The sequence below is a fragment of the Dipteris shenzhenensis genome, chromosome 8 (assembly GCF_047967505.1).
Source record: "Dipteris shenzhenensis isolate YYH24624 ecotype China chromosome 8, Dip_SZ_1.0, whole genome shotgun sequence".
Taxonomy (NCBI): domain Eukaryota; kingdom Viridiplantae; phylum Streptophyta; class Polypodiopsida; order Gleicheniales; family Dipteridaceae; genus Dipteris; species Dipteris shenzhenensis.
The window spans coordinates 820,114-834,917 of NC_141603.1; positions in this window are offsets into that span (position 1 = coordinate 820,114).

Sequence of the window (14,804 nt, forward strand, 5' to 3'; positions counted from 1 at the left end):
GGGGTTGGCCTTCCTAGCCTTGGATTTCTTGGCCACCCTATTGCCCTAGATTCCTACTGATGCCAAATCATGCATAAGTGTGGGCCAAGCAATGAGCTTGGTGTGCCACATACATCCCCTTCAGCTACTTGTAGAACGTCTCTATAAAAATGTGTAGCCAATTGATTTGGAATTTGTCCTCATAAGCAATGAGCGCCTTGGCCACGAACTTGCGAGAGATGTATCCTGGACTTTTCTTTAGTCCAATTCACTTAGTGAGGAACCTGTAGAATCAGCATTGATGGCCTTGTTGATCAATTAGCCTTGTGACTGGTGGAAGGTGTGATCTTCGAACTGCATGTAGCTTGTTGCTCCTTCTTGGAATGTCCTACCGGCATTTGAGCCAACCTGAAAACTTCTACATAAAAACCATCTATCTAGATGGATCCTCCTTCCCAAGATACTGATGCTAGGGGTGTTTCTTTATAGGAGTTCAAGATCTCCTGTGCGACTATGAGACTCCGCATATCCATTTATGGCAAATTCGCCATGTCCAAGAGCCTATTCCTCTCGAGCATCTGCACAGTGAGCGTAGGTCACTCAATGGGGTCCTTGCAGGCTATAGAGCTACTTATTGCCTCTTGGTAGCTCGCTCAACCTTGCAAGACATAGAAAAATCCATGACTATGGTGTGAATGAAAAAAATAAGGAGGACAATGATTATAGGGGACAGCCAAACTTGCTGAAGAAGTTGTAAGGGAGGCTATGGGTATGAGAATGTAGAATGGGAGAGATGAGGGGAACACAACACAATGTCGTGCATGATCCAACGGCTAGCTCTTGATGACTTGCACCTAATTTAAGCATCCCATGTGACTCCTCGATTGGAACCCACTAGCTGTAATCATCATGATGATGATTAGTGCCAGAAGTGGTGATTTTAAGAGACTCGGTCCCACGTGGCATCCTCTGGCCAATGGCCACTATTACTAAACTCACTATAACATTGTGGTAGGGCTTAACTCAGCTTCCATTGATTAGCTTGGGAATCACCTTGCCTTCCAAGTCAGCCAATTTAGTAGTCTCATTGTCATAAACTTCCACCTACTTGTATTGGACCATCCCAAACAAATTTGAAATTAGTTTCATCCTAACATCATGTATATGGTATAGCAATATGAGCATACCCTCCTTCAAATTTTTGGGCACAATATACCTCTCATGCCAAGCCTTCCTCCTCCTTTGAATTACCTATTGTGTCCACAAAGCTCTTAAGTGCAATTCATCTAGTTCAGTGAGTTGTTTTAGGCGGTGCTACATTGCCTTAGGTTCCCCTAATGCATGTCCTACATACACCCTCAAACTAGGGATCTGAAACTCGACTCGGACTACAGCTTCCAATCAAAAGGCCATACAAAATGGAATAAGAGTGGTAGTGACCTTATAAGACATTCTATATGCCCATAAAGCTGCATGTAATTTAGTATCTCAATCAGTGTGATTAGAATTGACAATCTTTGTCAATACTACTTTCAAAGTTTTATTAGTAGACTCATCTTGTCCATTGCACCTTGGGCAGTAAAGTAGTAGCAACTCGATGAATAATGATGAATTCCTTTGTCAAAATATCAAATACTTCTTCATGAAATGAGTACCTTGATCAATTACAATCTCAATCAGTCAGCCATATCTTCAGATTATGTTCTCAAAGACAAACATAGCAGTAGTGTGAGCCGAGTTATCTCTGACAACCTTTGCTTCAGCTCAATAAGTAGCATAATTAGTCACAACAATCGGATACTTATTCTGTTTTTTAGTTTTTTTGAAAGGACCAATGAAGTCTAGATCCCAGCTCTAAAAATCTTCACTCACTTGCAAAGGCATATGATTTGGAAAAAGCATCCTTCTTGTATGTTAACAAGTATCACACTAAAGAGTAAAGGCGTGGGCATCACAAAAATAGTGTACTCCATTACAATCCTCAAGCACCATTGTTTGCTAGTGTGGCAAAACCCATCGATGTAAGACACCATCAGCACATTGGCAATATAATTGACCACCCAAAAAAGTGTATTTCTAGGATTTGATAGCAATTCTCCTGCACTTATCTTTTGGTATTTGCTTAGAAAAATTGCCCTGAGATAAATATTGTACCAAGTCATCATATTCAGTTTCACTGAATCCAATAACAAATAGATTAGCGTTGGGCAACTCTATAGTAATTTTTGAATCAAATGTTTATTGTGGAAGTTGAGACAAATGATCTATTTCCGTGTGTGATTTACCATGCTTTTGAATAATTTTGAAATTAAATCTTGCAAAACAAAAGCATCCATCTTACCAACATGCCTCGAATGATAGTTTTGTTGATAAGAGATAATAAATCCTGGTGATCCACATAAAAAATGAATTGGTTACCCAACAAATAATGATGAAATTTCTAAACACTATAAACCATTCCCAAAGCTTCTTTTTCAGTTGTACTATAATTGCACTCGAGGTCGATCATCAGTCTACTAGCATAGTAAACAAGATAATCCAACTTACCCTCTGGTTGAGCTAAAGTATTCCCAATAGCATGTCTAGAAGCATCCACATGCACATGAAATATGGCATCCCATTATGGTTGTCTAAGAATCGGGGTTTTAGAATCCTTCTACTATAGTTCATGGAAAACTTTGGACAACTCGGGGGTCCACTGGAACTTGACACCCTTCTTAGTGAGCTCATGTAATAGGGCATATATTTTAGCAAAATCTCGAATGAAACCCCTGTAGAAATTGATGAGCCCAACAAAAGATCAGAGTTGAGTTAGACTAGTTGGTTCAAGCATAGACTCAATAGCGTTGGTCTTGCCAGGTTTATGATTCCATCCTTAGATATGACATGACCAAGCAGTAATCCAACTCAAACACACAAAAAACTTTTGCTTGGATTTAGAGAGATACCAACTTACTCAAATATTGCAAATGAGTAGAGACAACTGAGTAAACATAGAAATCATCCAAATAAATGGCAGTTAACTCACTCAAATAATCCCTAAAAGTTTTAACCATAAATCTCTAAAAAGTAGAAGGTATATTTGTGAATCTAAAGGGCATAACCTAAGTGGCATACACCCCCCCTTTAGTCACAAAAGTAGTTTGGTTTCATCTTCCGATGCAACAAAAATTAGACTGCCATCCATGAATGAGTACATCTCATGTCCTACAACTTGATCATATATACTATCTACTATGAATGGAATAGGTAAAGGGCCTAGTACAGTTTGGGCATTTAACTTTCTATAATCCACATAAACTCAAAGTTTGCCATTTTTCTTAGGTATCACTACTATAGGAAAAATCCAATCACTTCTATCAATAGCGTAAATAAACTAGCTTGAATGAGCTTATTAGATCAACCTTGACTTGGTTTGCATAATTTGGGTTCATTCTATACCTTTGTTGCCTAATAGGTTTGTTGTTAGGGACCAAGGGTATTTGATGCTGAGAAATTTCTAGAGGAACTCCTTTCAAATTTGTGTATCTCCATGCAAAAACATCCTTATATTGCATGAGCTGATTCTTAACTTTAGCTTAATAATCATCAACTACATAAGCATCGATGACTATTGTTTTAGGCTCTTGATCTTGATCCAAGATTTGATTCTTGAGTTGGCTCTGGAAGCAACTGCTCAGAGCCTAACCAAGTAATTGGGAGTTGAGGGTTAGCAATGTCTCTTTCCCCAACTACATCTTTAGTGAAATTGCTGGGATATAGGTTTTGATCTTTTCTTCTTTAGTCTTCTACTTGAGATCAACATCTATCTAGAATATGTCAAGCTCTCCTACTAGACGGATCCGAAGTTCCATAAGCGGGGTTTCAACATCTTGTGAAAACAGATTATTGACTTCCAGATCTTGAGGTCTACAAGTCTTTGGCGCAATACTTGGATTGGTTGGAATCTAGATTTCCTTGTCTCTAGTTTTGATTGTCATCAACTCGATTCCCCAATTATGTAACAACTTGGCACTTTTCAACCAAGGTCTTCCAAGCGATAAGGGATATGCATTCTCTTCCATCGGAATAACCACCAAACTCACTCTATAATGATTGCCACCAATAGTCAAAACAACATTAAAAAGCATACCTATAGACTCAAAAGATCATTAATCAACCATTTGAACTCATAATGGAGATGGTTTTATATTCTTCAACCACAACTTATTCACTACAGCCATAGTAACTATATTGACTCCAAAAATGCAATCCACAACAATGCTTGAGACCTTCTGCTTTTTAATTTTTACGATAATCAGGGGGACTTGTCATCTACCATTGGGGTATCAATGATGGGAATAGTAGCCAATGAATCCATAGTCTTGATAGTGGCTTCTTCAGTTTGAAGATGTTGTAGTAGAAAATCCATGTAATAAGAGGCAATCTTGAGCAACTCTTCTATAATGAGACTAACCTTTATATATTGGAAAATTCCCCATGCTTTTTTCATTTTAGGACTCACTTCTCCTTCAAAACTTGAGATTTCTTGAGAATAACTTGTCAAGGCTTCGATCATGTTATCTGCTAGTGGTACCTTACTCAAATCAGGAGGCGGGTCCCCTACTAGATCTTTCCCTTTCACTTCCCAAGTAATTCATGAGACAATATGCTTTTGGACCTTCCAATTAAGGTCACCCATGGGTGAGACCAAACCTTCTTCATTAGTGATCTATTGTCACAAGTGGGTCACTACATTGGTATCAACTAAACTCGAGAGCTCGACTAGTATTGCCTGGAATTTTGGGTCGACCTCTCACCTTTGTCTATCAGAGCAACTTCAAATGCTCTGAACACAAAGGGCATTCAACCTTTGTGTGGTTTCCATTACAAAAGTAGCAATGAATTTGTGAAAGTCCTTGATTCTTGTCCTCCCCATTTTTGCTTTTACCCTTGCCTTGCGTGGGCTTTAGTGGTTGTGCTTCCTTATTCTTAGACTCAAGCTCAACATGATTCACTTTTGGCATCTTCTTTTTGGCATACTAGTAATTAGATTCATCATGCCCAAATTTGGAACAAATCCACAATATTTTGTCCTGTAGTCATCTTCTATATGTCCCTTCTTGAAGCACCTATTACACCATTTCTCTTCCTAACTTGGTTTTTCCTAATAACCCATCTCCTTTAAGGCCTTTTTCACAGTGGATTTCAACTTGTCAGGCTTTGTTGAGGCATCCTCATCATCACTTGCTTCCATCTTCTTCTTGGGCTTCTTCTTGAAGGTCACATTGTTCGCTAGTGCAACATCTTGCTTCAATAAGTCTTTATACGTCTTCGTGGGATTGACTATTTTAGGGGATCATACATCAATTTGAGTGGATCCTATAATCAACCAACCTCATAATGATGTGTCATCTGGAGGTGTACTAAGCTAGCTAATCAAAGCTCTATGCCTAAGCATAGAACCCTAAATGGATTCATATTCCTTCTACTTCAGGTCACTGAGTTTAGTGCAGACATCCTCCTCATTGATCTCTAGTCAGATCTCAAAACCTCTTAAGGAAATCCTTGAATATTTGCTACCAATCCTTGAAGTACACAATGGGAAATTGGTTGAACCAACATTGAGCTATCTTAGCCAATGTAGATAGGAGGTAATTCATATATTTTTGCTTTGTCATAGTGCCATTGATATATGGCAAACCCATAAAAAAATCTTTAGTCCCCTTGAAATCCTAGAATTTGACCTTGATGGCATATCCAGTTTGACCTTGACCATAGGCAACTCGGGTTTTGCTAGTTCTTCCTCAGCTCGAATGCCATTTTCATGATGGCACTCCCCTGTATGGAAATACTCATGGCATTGTCACCTTTCACTAAAGAAGCTGGCACTTGCTGGCTAGCCACTTAGACCTTCAATATTTCTAGCCTCGATATTTGATGATGTGTATGGCTACATCCCGAGCTTGGTGTTCAATTTCTAGAGGATGGCTACTATCCTTTGACTCGACAACAATGGTTATCTTGATGCACCACTACTATGACATCACTTTGAGACTCGGGTAGAAGCTTAGCCATGATTGTGTTGAGTCTCCCGATCTTCTACCTCTGACACTCATATGGACACCTGTCATTGTTCCTTGCATAAAAAAAGTCTATTTTCATATCTAGATTCATGGTGTTGGCTTGGAGAATTGTGCTTGTATCTCGATCAACAGCGTAACCTATTGGACTTTTTTGAATGAGACTCTTTGTGGATGACTACTCAGAATCTTCTTGCCGATGCTTGAAAAGTTCCTCTCTATTTAAAGGCTCGAGTTGCCTTAGACGTACACTTAGAATTGGCTTACTTTTTGTGTCCATGTTGTATTTTGGAACAACTCTTCTTTGCTTGCGGTGGAGTCCTTATCTGAGCTTGTCATCTCGCAGTAGGTGATTCCTTGGATCCTCTTCCCAATTCCATCGGCCATCATGTATTAGCTTTGAATTCATGCCATCTTCATGGTCTTCCATTATTCTTTGATTACAATATCTTGTGGCTACATAGTTCAAAATAGCTCCACCTGGACTCACCTTCCCTATGCCTCAACTGGGCTAGAAGCTCTATGAGCCCTCTAATTACCTAGACTCTCTAACTTAGTCTCTGGATAGTCTCACAAGAGCCACTCTATCTATAGATACACAACAGTCTTATCTCTTGGTACTACTGAACCTTTTACCTAAATAAAAGCTTGTCAACTACCTAGGGCGAGTTCACCACTTTCCAAGTCTAGCTAATTTGATAGACTACATTCCTCTATTGGTTGATATTGTTGGATTCTTGCCTTCTCTCAGAATCTGTCAGACTCTTCCTTGTCAGCACCACTTGGATCTTTGTCACTTCCACGTTGCTTGTAATCGCTTTTCTCATCTAGATCCACTTTCCCCTCTAGCCAACAAGACCATGAGAGCTGGGTCCCAAAGACAACATTACTCTGCTTGGATACATGCATCTAAAATGGCCTAAGGATTAGGGACCCCAAAAAGCCATGCCAAAAATCCTTTGTCCTTGTTTTACACCTTAAAGCCATATTTGTTGCCTCTAGTTTACATCATATCAATATTGCCTAAGTGAGACTAAGAACGTTTTAGCATGTGTTGGGATCTTGGAGTAGCTCTCCTATGTCTAGCCATCTAGCACTTGTTGCCCTAATGGACATTCCAATTTGTTAACCCCTGGTTAACAAAGACTCAAAGGTGGTGAACTAAGTACACAGAACTCATACCATTGAGTTGAGGTGGCATTTGGGTCCATTAGATTCACCTACCTAATGGAAATTTGGACTATATGACAAAGTGGGAGGATAGGGAAGTAAGCATCTCGAGGATGATATGCTAGGCTAAGATAAGCATCCAAGGGATAGTACAAGTAAATCAAAGACAATAGAGAGCTCAATCAAGAGAATATTGATTTAAGCACCTCAAAGGTTATATACATAATAATTAAGAACGAATTGTGGTTCTATTCCTGATGTCTCAATCCATTCTATTGCCCTTTGCTTTGCTCTAGCTTCTTTGGATATGCTTTGTAGCAAATGAGTGCACAGGGATGATATATATATGTAAGTCATGTGCAGGAAAGGGGGAAACACACTACTTCAAAACTAATGGAAAGGAAAGAGAAGAGATGCACGTCAAATTGGAATTGAGCTCATCTATTACTTAGCCAATCGATAGTGAATATACAAATGGTATAGAGGCCACACTCTATATGCACACATTGCTCTAAATAAGACAACTCTAGGACTTCATACACACAAATATCTGACATTCATGGTGGGTACTACCCACACAAGTCTTTGACTTTCATGATGCACAATCATTCACACCTACTCATTAGAAGGGTAGGTGCCATTACATCCTAGCTTTGACACTTTTGACTTCACACATCTTATGTGTGTTGGCCTCCCTGACATCCACTAAGGCCTCAATCATGGCCCTTGTTCTCTTACCCTTATGAGACACTCTCGACAGTGACTCACGTGTCATGGGAATCTTGAAGGAATGCCATTGGAGCATCCACTCCAAGCTACTTCCTTGTGAGAGCAATGCAAGCACGAGCCGGCCACTTATGTCACAGAAGTGGCTTTCGGATTGTTGCAGTGTGTTTCCACGGTGTTTCCACGAGAGAAAGAGGGAAAGTGGAGAGGGGAGAAGGAAGGGAGAAGGAGAAGGGAATGAGAGTAGAGGGAGCTTGTATTCCAAACTTGTGCATACAACAATGAAGACCAAAGTCAACCATTTGGTCTTTTATACATGTCACCTTTTGAAGGGAGGGCCAACCCTTTTCCTTTTAGCACTCTCTCTTTCTTTACATTTAAAAGGCTCTTGGGCCTGTAGGGTGCCAAGGCATCTTTGCTATCCTTTCCATCTCTCCCCTATTGTTCCACTCTTGTGTGTCGAAAATAGCACTTGTGTTAACCATATAAGAGCACTAAATAGCACTTGTGTTAGCATCAAGCCTCTGAGGCCGAAAATATTTGGGGCTCAAACCCCCTATGTGAGGCTCAAAACCTGGAGTGGCAAGGCCGATCTTGAGTTACTTGTGGCTTGACCCCCATGAGGCAAATAACCACATGATGTGTTTGTGGCAATTTGCAGCCTGAACCTATGATCATTTGGGATATTTGGGGCTCAAACTCCCTGAGCTTGCACTATACTCCTTCCATGGCTGCAACCATTGAAGTAAATCATGAAGACTAATCACCTCTAATCTCACTGGTTACCCTGCATTCTGTGACTATACTCTGTGGATGTTAACATGCCCCCCTTCCTATTACTGAGCTGCCCTCTCAGTCATGTTAGAGGAGGTGTGTGGAGAGGACCGTTTGAAGGACTACGTAGCAGTCTAGTTGGCATGGAGTGAGCCGAAGCGGAACTTCCAAAAATGGGTGGCCTGTATGTCTTTGTACGTGTGGATGTGGTGGCTATGGAGATTACAAACGCAGAGGTAGAAGTGGAGGCCTTGAAACTAAGTGGGACCGATGTCACAGTTGAAGACAATCTGATTGGTCAAATTGTGGAGGTGGTCATCAATGGGCCGACTGTGGATGGGGAGATTGCAGAGGAGTAATAGGAGAAGGCAGTTGAAGTGGACCGCTGCAATGATAATTGGATTGGGTACCCAACCGTATGTGTCATTGAAGGACTGGAGACGAAAGCAAAATCCCTCTTGCATCATCTCTTTCGGGAAGTTGTACTTGGGAAAATTATACAACATGTTGGGGTCCCATTGCTAAGGCTCGCAAAATTTGTCCCAATTCCATCAACATTCCATGGGCATATACAAGGGGTGGATCCGGCTATTGACGTGGGCACTCTAGTAGTAATGCCAAAATTGCTCCTTTTTAAGAAAGGGAATGTGCCAATGAGGTTGTAGATTGGCATCGACATTAGTCAGGGGAATTGGAGCATCAAGGGCAAGATGGTAACCTCCTCTTGTGCGCTTTGGATGCGCGCACTGCCAGTCTTGTTGAAGGACTAGGTGATGAACTGCATGAGGGGCACACCTCCAGGATTTCGTAGAGGTGGAGGTGGGAGCCTTCAAGCTGCTGCTTCCAATGGTGCATGAGGGCACTATCCGGTAGTTCCTAGAACGACTGCAGGTCGGGTCTCCATTGTACATTTTCAAGTGAGGAGGAGGGAGGAGTTTGAGGAACCTCATCATCTTCAATCGGCATTGGTTCCTCCTCCACTGTCTTTATGGGCATTGTATCGGTGGGCATATGTACAAAATTGGTTGCCTTAAGCAGCGTATTGAGGGCCTCTTCTGGGAGGTTGATCGGAGCAGTAGATGAGATGGACGGGAAGGTCTGTGTTGTGCAGTGGTGATGTTAGAGGCATTGGAAGAGTACTCAGGTAGATTTGTGTGAGGAAGTGGGGCGGGGGAGGTTGGGTGGCTTATTGGGTGGGCTAGGCGAGATCCAGGGGAGGTGGTTATGGAATCTCAGTAGGGGGGCAATAGAACTAAATATTGTAATGGCTTCTTGGCCTTCCTCCTTGGCAACTTCCTTGAGATATGCTACATGGATTGTTTCAAAATTGCTCACCAAGGACTCAAGTGAGTCTTGGAGAGCTTGTAGCACTCGATTAAAGAGGATTATTATGCCAAGGGGATTGTAGGTGGTGGATTGGTAAGCCAAGAGGCTTTTGTATTATGGAGGCTTGGCCGTAGGTTTGCATCCCATTAATGTCAGCTTGTAAACTATCTAGAGTGCAGACCCACGGACTGAGCTCCTCGGGCTTTGCTAATTGCATCACATCATTATCCGTAGGATAACTTATGGACTCCGTTGATGACCTGGCACCATGCTTAGAAATTAAGCAAAATGGGATGGGTGGTGAGAGTTTGGAGGTCAGAGGGGCAAAGGAGAGAGAGGCTAGATGGCTGAAGGTCTAATGAGAAATAAGACATGGCAAGAATGGGGCAGCAATGATCGGGATTACGATGACAAAGGATGGTTTGGAGGGCATTAGGAGGGAGTGGGGGCGTTAGGAGGGAGTGGGGTAGTGAGGTCGAGGTGGAAAATGAGATTTTGTGTGCAAAGTGCGTCGAAGTGCATTTGGAGTGTTCGAGGGATAGTGTGTGGGGCGAGTGTGTAGGTGGCTAATTGTGCGAAGACCCCCCTATACATCCGAAATTCTTGCTGCTCATGGTCTTCCACCCTTGAGTCTTTTGGGTGGCCGGGGTATGTAGCCGCTCATTTTGTTCCTACACAGACACGATCAGTGCTCATTCTTGTGCCAAGAGATCCTACAATATATGGATCTAACATTCATAGCCTTCCTGAATCCTTGCTTGTTGTGCCTCTACTTGCACCTTTTACTCTATTGCCGTTCGGAGGCTAGACTCTACTTTATTGACCTAATCCATGAGCGTTTGGACTAGGGATTTAGGTTGCGACGACAAGCTCATCCTTGAGCTTGGTGACTGACAACTCTAGCGCTTCAGCTTTGGTACGATACTCCTCTACTCAATCTAGAGCCATTTTCCCTGTGGCTTGGGTGGCAACCATCAGGGTGTGGCTATCGCACATGGAGAGCTATGCCTAGGGGAGGGTCACGAAGAGTTGTGAGGCATGTTCTTGCTACTGCTAGAGAATTGTTTGTGCCAATTGTGGGAGCTATGCCATTGCCTCAAATAAATTTTGCTCCATCTGGTTGGCACGAGAGAGCTACTCTACTATCATGTGGCTATAACCACTTGGTGCCCGATAATGGGGCATGCTACAAAATTGTATGGCTTTTGTGAGGCTTGCCCATGGAGAGGAGGAGGAGCTAGTGACAAAGGAGGTGGTTTCATGAGGATGGGTTGTGACTGAGGTCAAGATCTGGGGCGTAGCAGGGGTTGCCGGGATAGCTTGAGCTCTTAGATGAAAGCCAATCGTGACTATCTCATCACCCGAGAGGCCATCCACCAAGATGGGCTCCTATTGTACACTTTGCCCTTGTCCTGAGGATCCGATTGCTCAAGGTGTAACTGACGACGTAGGAATGCCTATAGTACCTGGCCAGCCTCATACTGTGTAAGCAATTGACTTCGGTCAGGTTGCATGGGGCGGCTAGCCGGAGTGGCGCTGGGCTCTATTCTTGCTCACTTCGGCTGGCTTCTTCTTGCTCTACTAGTATCGGTCCTGTGGCTAACTTTTCGAGCAACCCATAGCCGATAATGAATGCTGTTGCAGTGTATGATGGTAGAGAATCGACATGTATAGCATCGGGTTGCCGATGACCTCTCCATGTGTTTTAACGTCCTTCGGCATCTGGTTACAGAAGTAATCAACCCAGTTCATGACCTGGGGTTCTACCAGCTGCAACCAAATGTTTGGCACGATTGACTAGTGGTGGTTAGTGTGCCTGACTTGAGTCAACCAACTGTAGGGCCCTTGCTAGCCTTTCCACTTCTGGGTTGATGATCTCTGTGAAATGGATGTGCCCTTTGATCTTTTTGTGGTCGTAGTGGCATATTTTACTAAGGGCCTCGGACATCATCTTCTTCATTGCGTATTTGTCGCCGCGATGACTAGTAGGCCAAAGACGGCTCGCACCACGTCCACGTTGAGGTGGTAGAAGTGAGGAGTGCCTATTTCATCTCGAAGAATGCCCACATTTGTGTTGGAGTTATAGGCTTGGAGGAACTCTCCCAAGAGCCTCATGTCCAAGTGGTAAGGAAGGCGGTCTACCACCCACGGATCCCAAGCGTGTCCACTGCGAGCACATCTTGCACTGTCGGCTCCTTTAGCACTTCATATGTCACTGCCGTGTGGTAATGGAGGGTGTAATCATGCCCCTTGTATGTGTAGCAAGAGTGGATGGTACATGCGTTGAGTTGTTGGAGTCATGCCTCTCTAAGCGGCAAGTGCATTTGTGAGCGCATGATTTTGTACTCCCCTTGTGTGGGTGCCAGGGTGCGCTTTCTTGACATCCTTGAGGGGGGTGTGCCTGCTGTTGTTGGTACCTCCTAGGTGGCCTATTGTGAAGATATTTCTTCCTTTGCTTGTAAATCTTAAGCTGGAAAGTTAGAGGGCATACGGATCGTGGCCAAGGGCGTACTTTGCGAGTCGGAGGGACCGGTGGCTTGTGGGTTAGGGGATTGGGGTTGGAGGCCAAACTCTGACTCAAACTTAAAAAATTCATTCTTTGGATCCATTAGAAAGAAGGAGGGCAACTGAGTGATGAGGGAATTAATGGAAGAGGGGGAGCTTGAGGACATATACTGAGTGCTAGATTGTTGTGTGGAAGAGGGCAGGGGACTAGGAGATTTTTGACAGAATTTTGACAGTCTGGGGGTAACTGCTATGGTGGCAACCCGCTGGGATAGGGCTCCTTTATATAGATTTTTATATCCCCACAGCTAAGGGGATGGCGTAAGGCAACGGTTGGTGAGATAGTCAGATGGCGATAGTCGGTGAGATAGTCAAATGGCAACGGTCGATGGGATAATCAGATGGCAACGATTGACAGGATAGTCGAATGGCGGCGATCGATGGTATAGTCAGATGACGACGGTAGGTGGGATAATCGCATGGCGATGGTTGATAGGATAATCGGATGGCAATGGTTGATGGGATAGTCAGATGGTGACAGTCAATGGGATAGTTGGATGGTGATGGTCAGTGGGATAGTGCTATGGCAACGACCAGTGGGATACTGTTTGAGGAAAGTAGGGAAAGGAAAAGAAGGGGGGAAGTGGGAAGGTGAGAGAGAAAAGGGAAAGGGTTAAGAAGTGGTGGTTGGGTACATGAGGTGTATAGGTGAGGCATGGGCTGTGAGGTTAATGTGGAAGGATACAAAAATGCAAAAGGGTCGCATTGGTCCTATTTACCTAGTGCTGACCGTGCATACGTGTGGGCATATGTGCAAGGAAGTGACTTGTGGGCTGCAGGTGTGTCAGGGTGGTATGCCTACCGTACTGACTCACTTAGACCTAGACTCAATGATCATGAGGAATGCGGTGTTGATGAATGTTGCACTGTCGTATAGCATGTTAATAGCCATGTAGAGCATGTGTCTCACTCTGGATGCCAAAGGTACATTGATGTGGTGACGATTCCTTGCTAGATGAACCTTTGTCGTGGGATAAGCAGATTCTTATGTGACTGCCCTCGGTGCAAATACTTGTTGTCATGAGTCGGGCGACACCGTTGGTGATGGTATGGCCAAAACTACCTTTGATGGTTTGCCTTGGGATTTGGAAGAAGGTTCTTGTGTAACTCCCCTCATTATAGGGGTCGATTCTTGTGTGGCTCCCTCATTGTCTTGGGCGATCGTCGTGTTGAGTTGTACAATTCATGGTACTAGAGCATGTTTAGGACTCTGGTGCTTGTTTGTTGTGGCCTGTTCAACGGTAGGTTCATGTGGTACTGCATCTAGGGTCCACAGGTTCTTGTATTGCTACCTTCAGAACCCTGTGGTTTGGGACTTGAACTTCAGATGACCTATTGCTATTGTAACTATCTCAGTCTTCCAAGAGCTTGGTGGCGACCCAGCATTTGGGGGCATGCTGTGGTTGAGGAGGTGGAGTAGGGCCTAGAAGCTGAGGCATTGGATGGCATCATGTCCTTCTCCTAGGTGAGGTGGCCTTCAACAGAGACGTCCCTGGAGTGATTAGGGAGTCATGCCCTACTTGGATCTTTTCTAGTCATCGATTGCTGTGGAAATAGCATTGAGCATAGAGAATAGCCTCTTGTACTTGCTATTCACGACTTTCCTAAGTGGGGGACAGCAATGGTGGAGTAATGGGCAATTGCACCTAGTTGCTGCCACGGTTGGTTCTTAGCTCCTTTCGGTGTCAGACTTTCTTTGGAGGGTCAGTGTTTGGAAGGTTGGAGGTGGATGGAGCTTTAGGTCCGCCCTCCCATAGAACTTCCTTACCTTGGGATGCCGAGGTGCAGCAGAAGGAGTAGGACATGCTTCACAAAGCAGGATTATGCAGTTCTACCACCATTTGTGAGGGAAACTGTTGTGGCCCGCCAGTCAATTTGACAGTTCACGGCATAACACCGGGTCCTTCCCAATATGATCTGTTCTTTAGTTGCTTTTGTGGGGAGAACATAACAGTGGATTTCTACTTCCTGCGAACAACCATTATAGACTCAAGTTCACAAAACCCAACGTGCTTAAGAGTTGGCCATTGATAGCCCTTATCGAAGCGACAGTGAGGTTTAGGGGTACCTGTAGCTTTTCCCATACCTCATCGGAGATGAATTTGTGGCTCGCCGCTCTTGGATCCACGAGTGCTCGTATGCGCAAGCCCGGACCCTACAAATTGGACATGCAACCTAGATGGTTCTATCGTTAGTTCATCC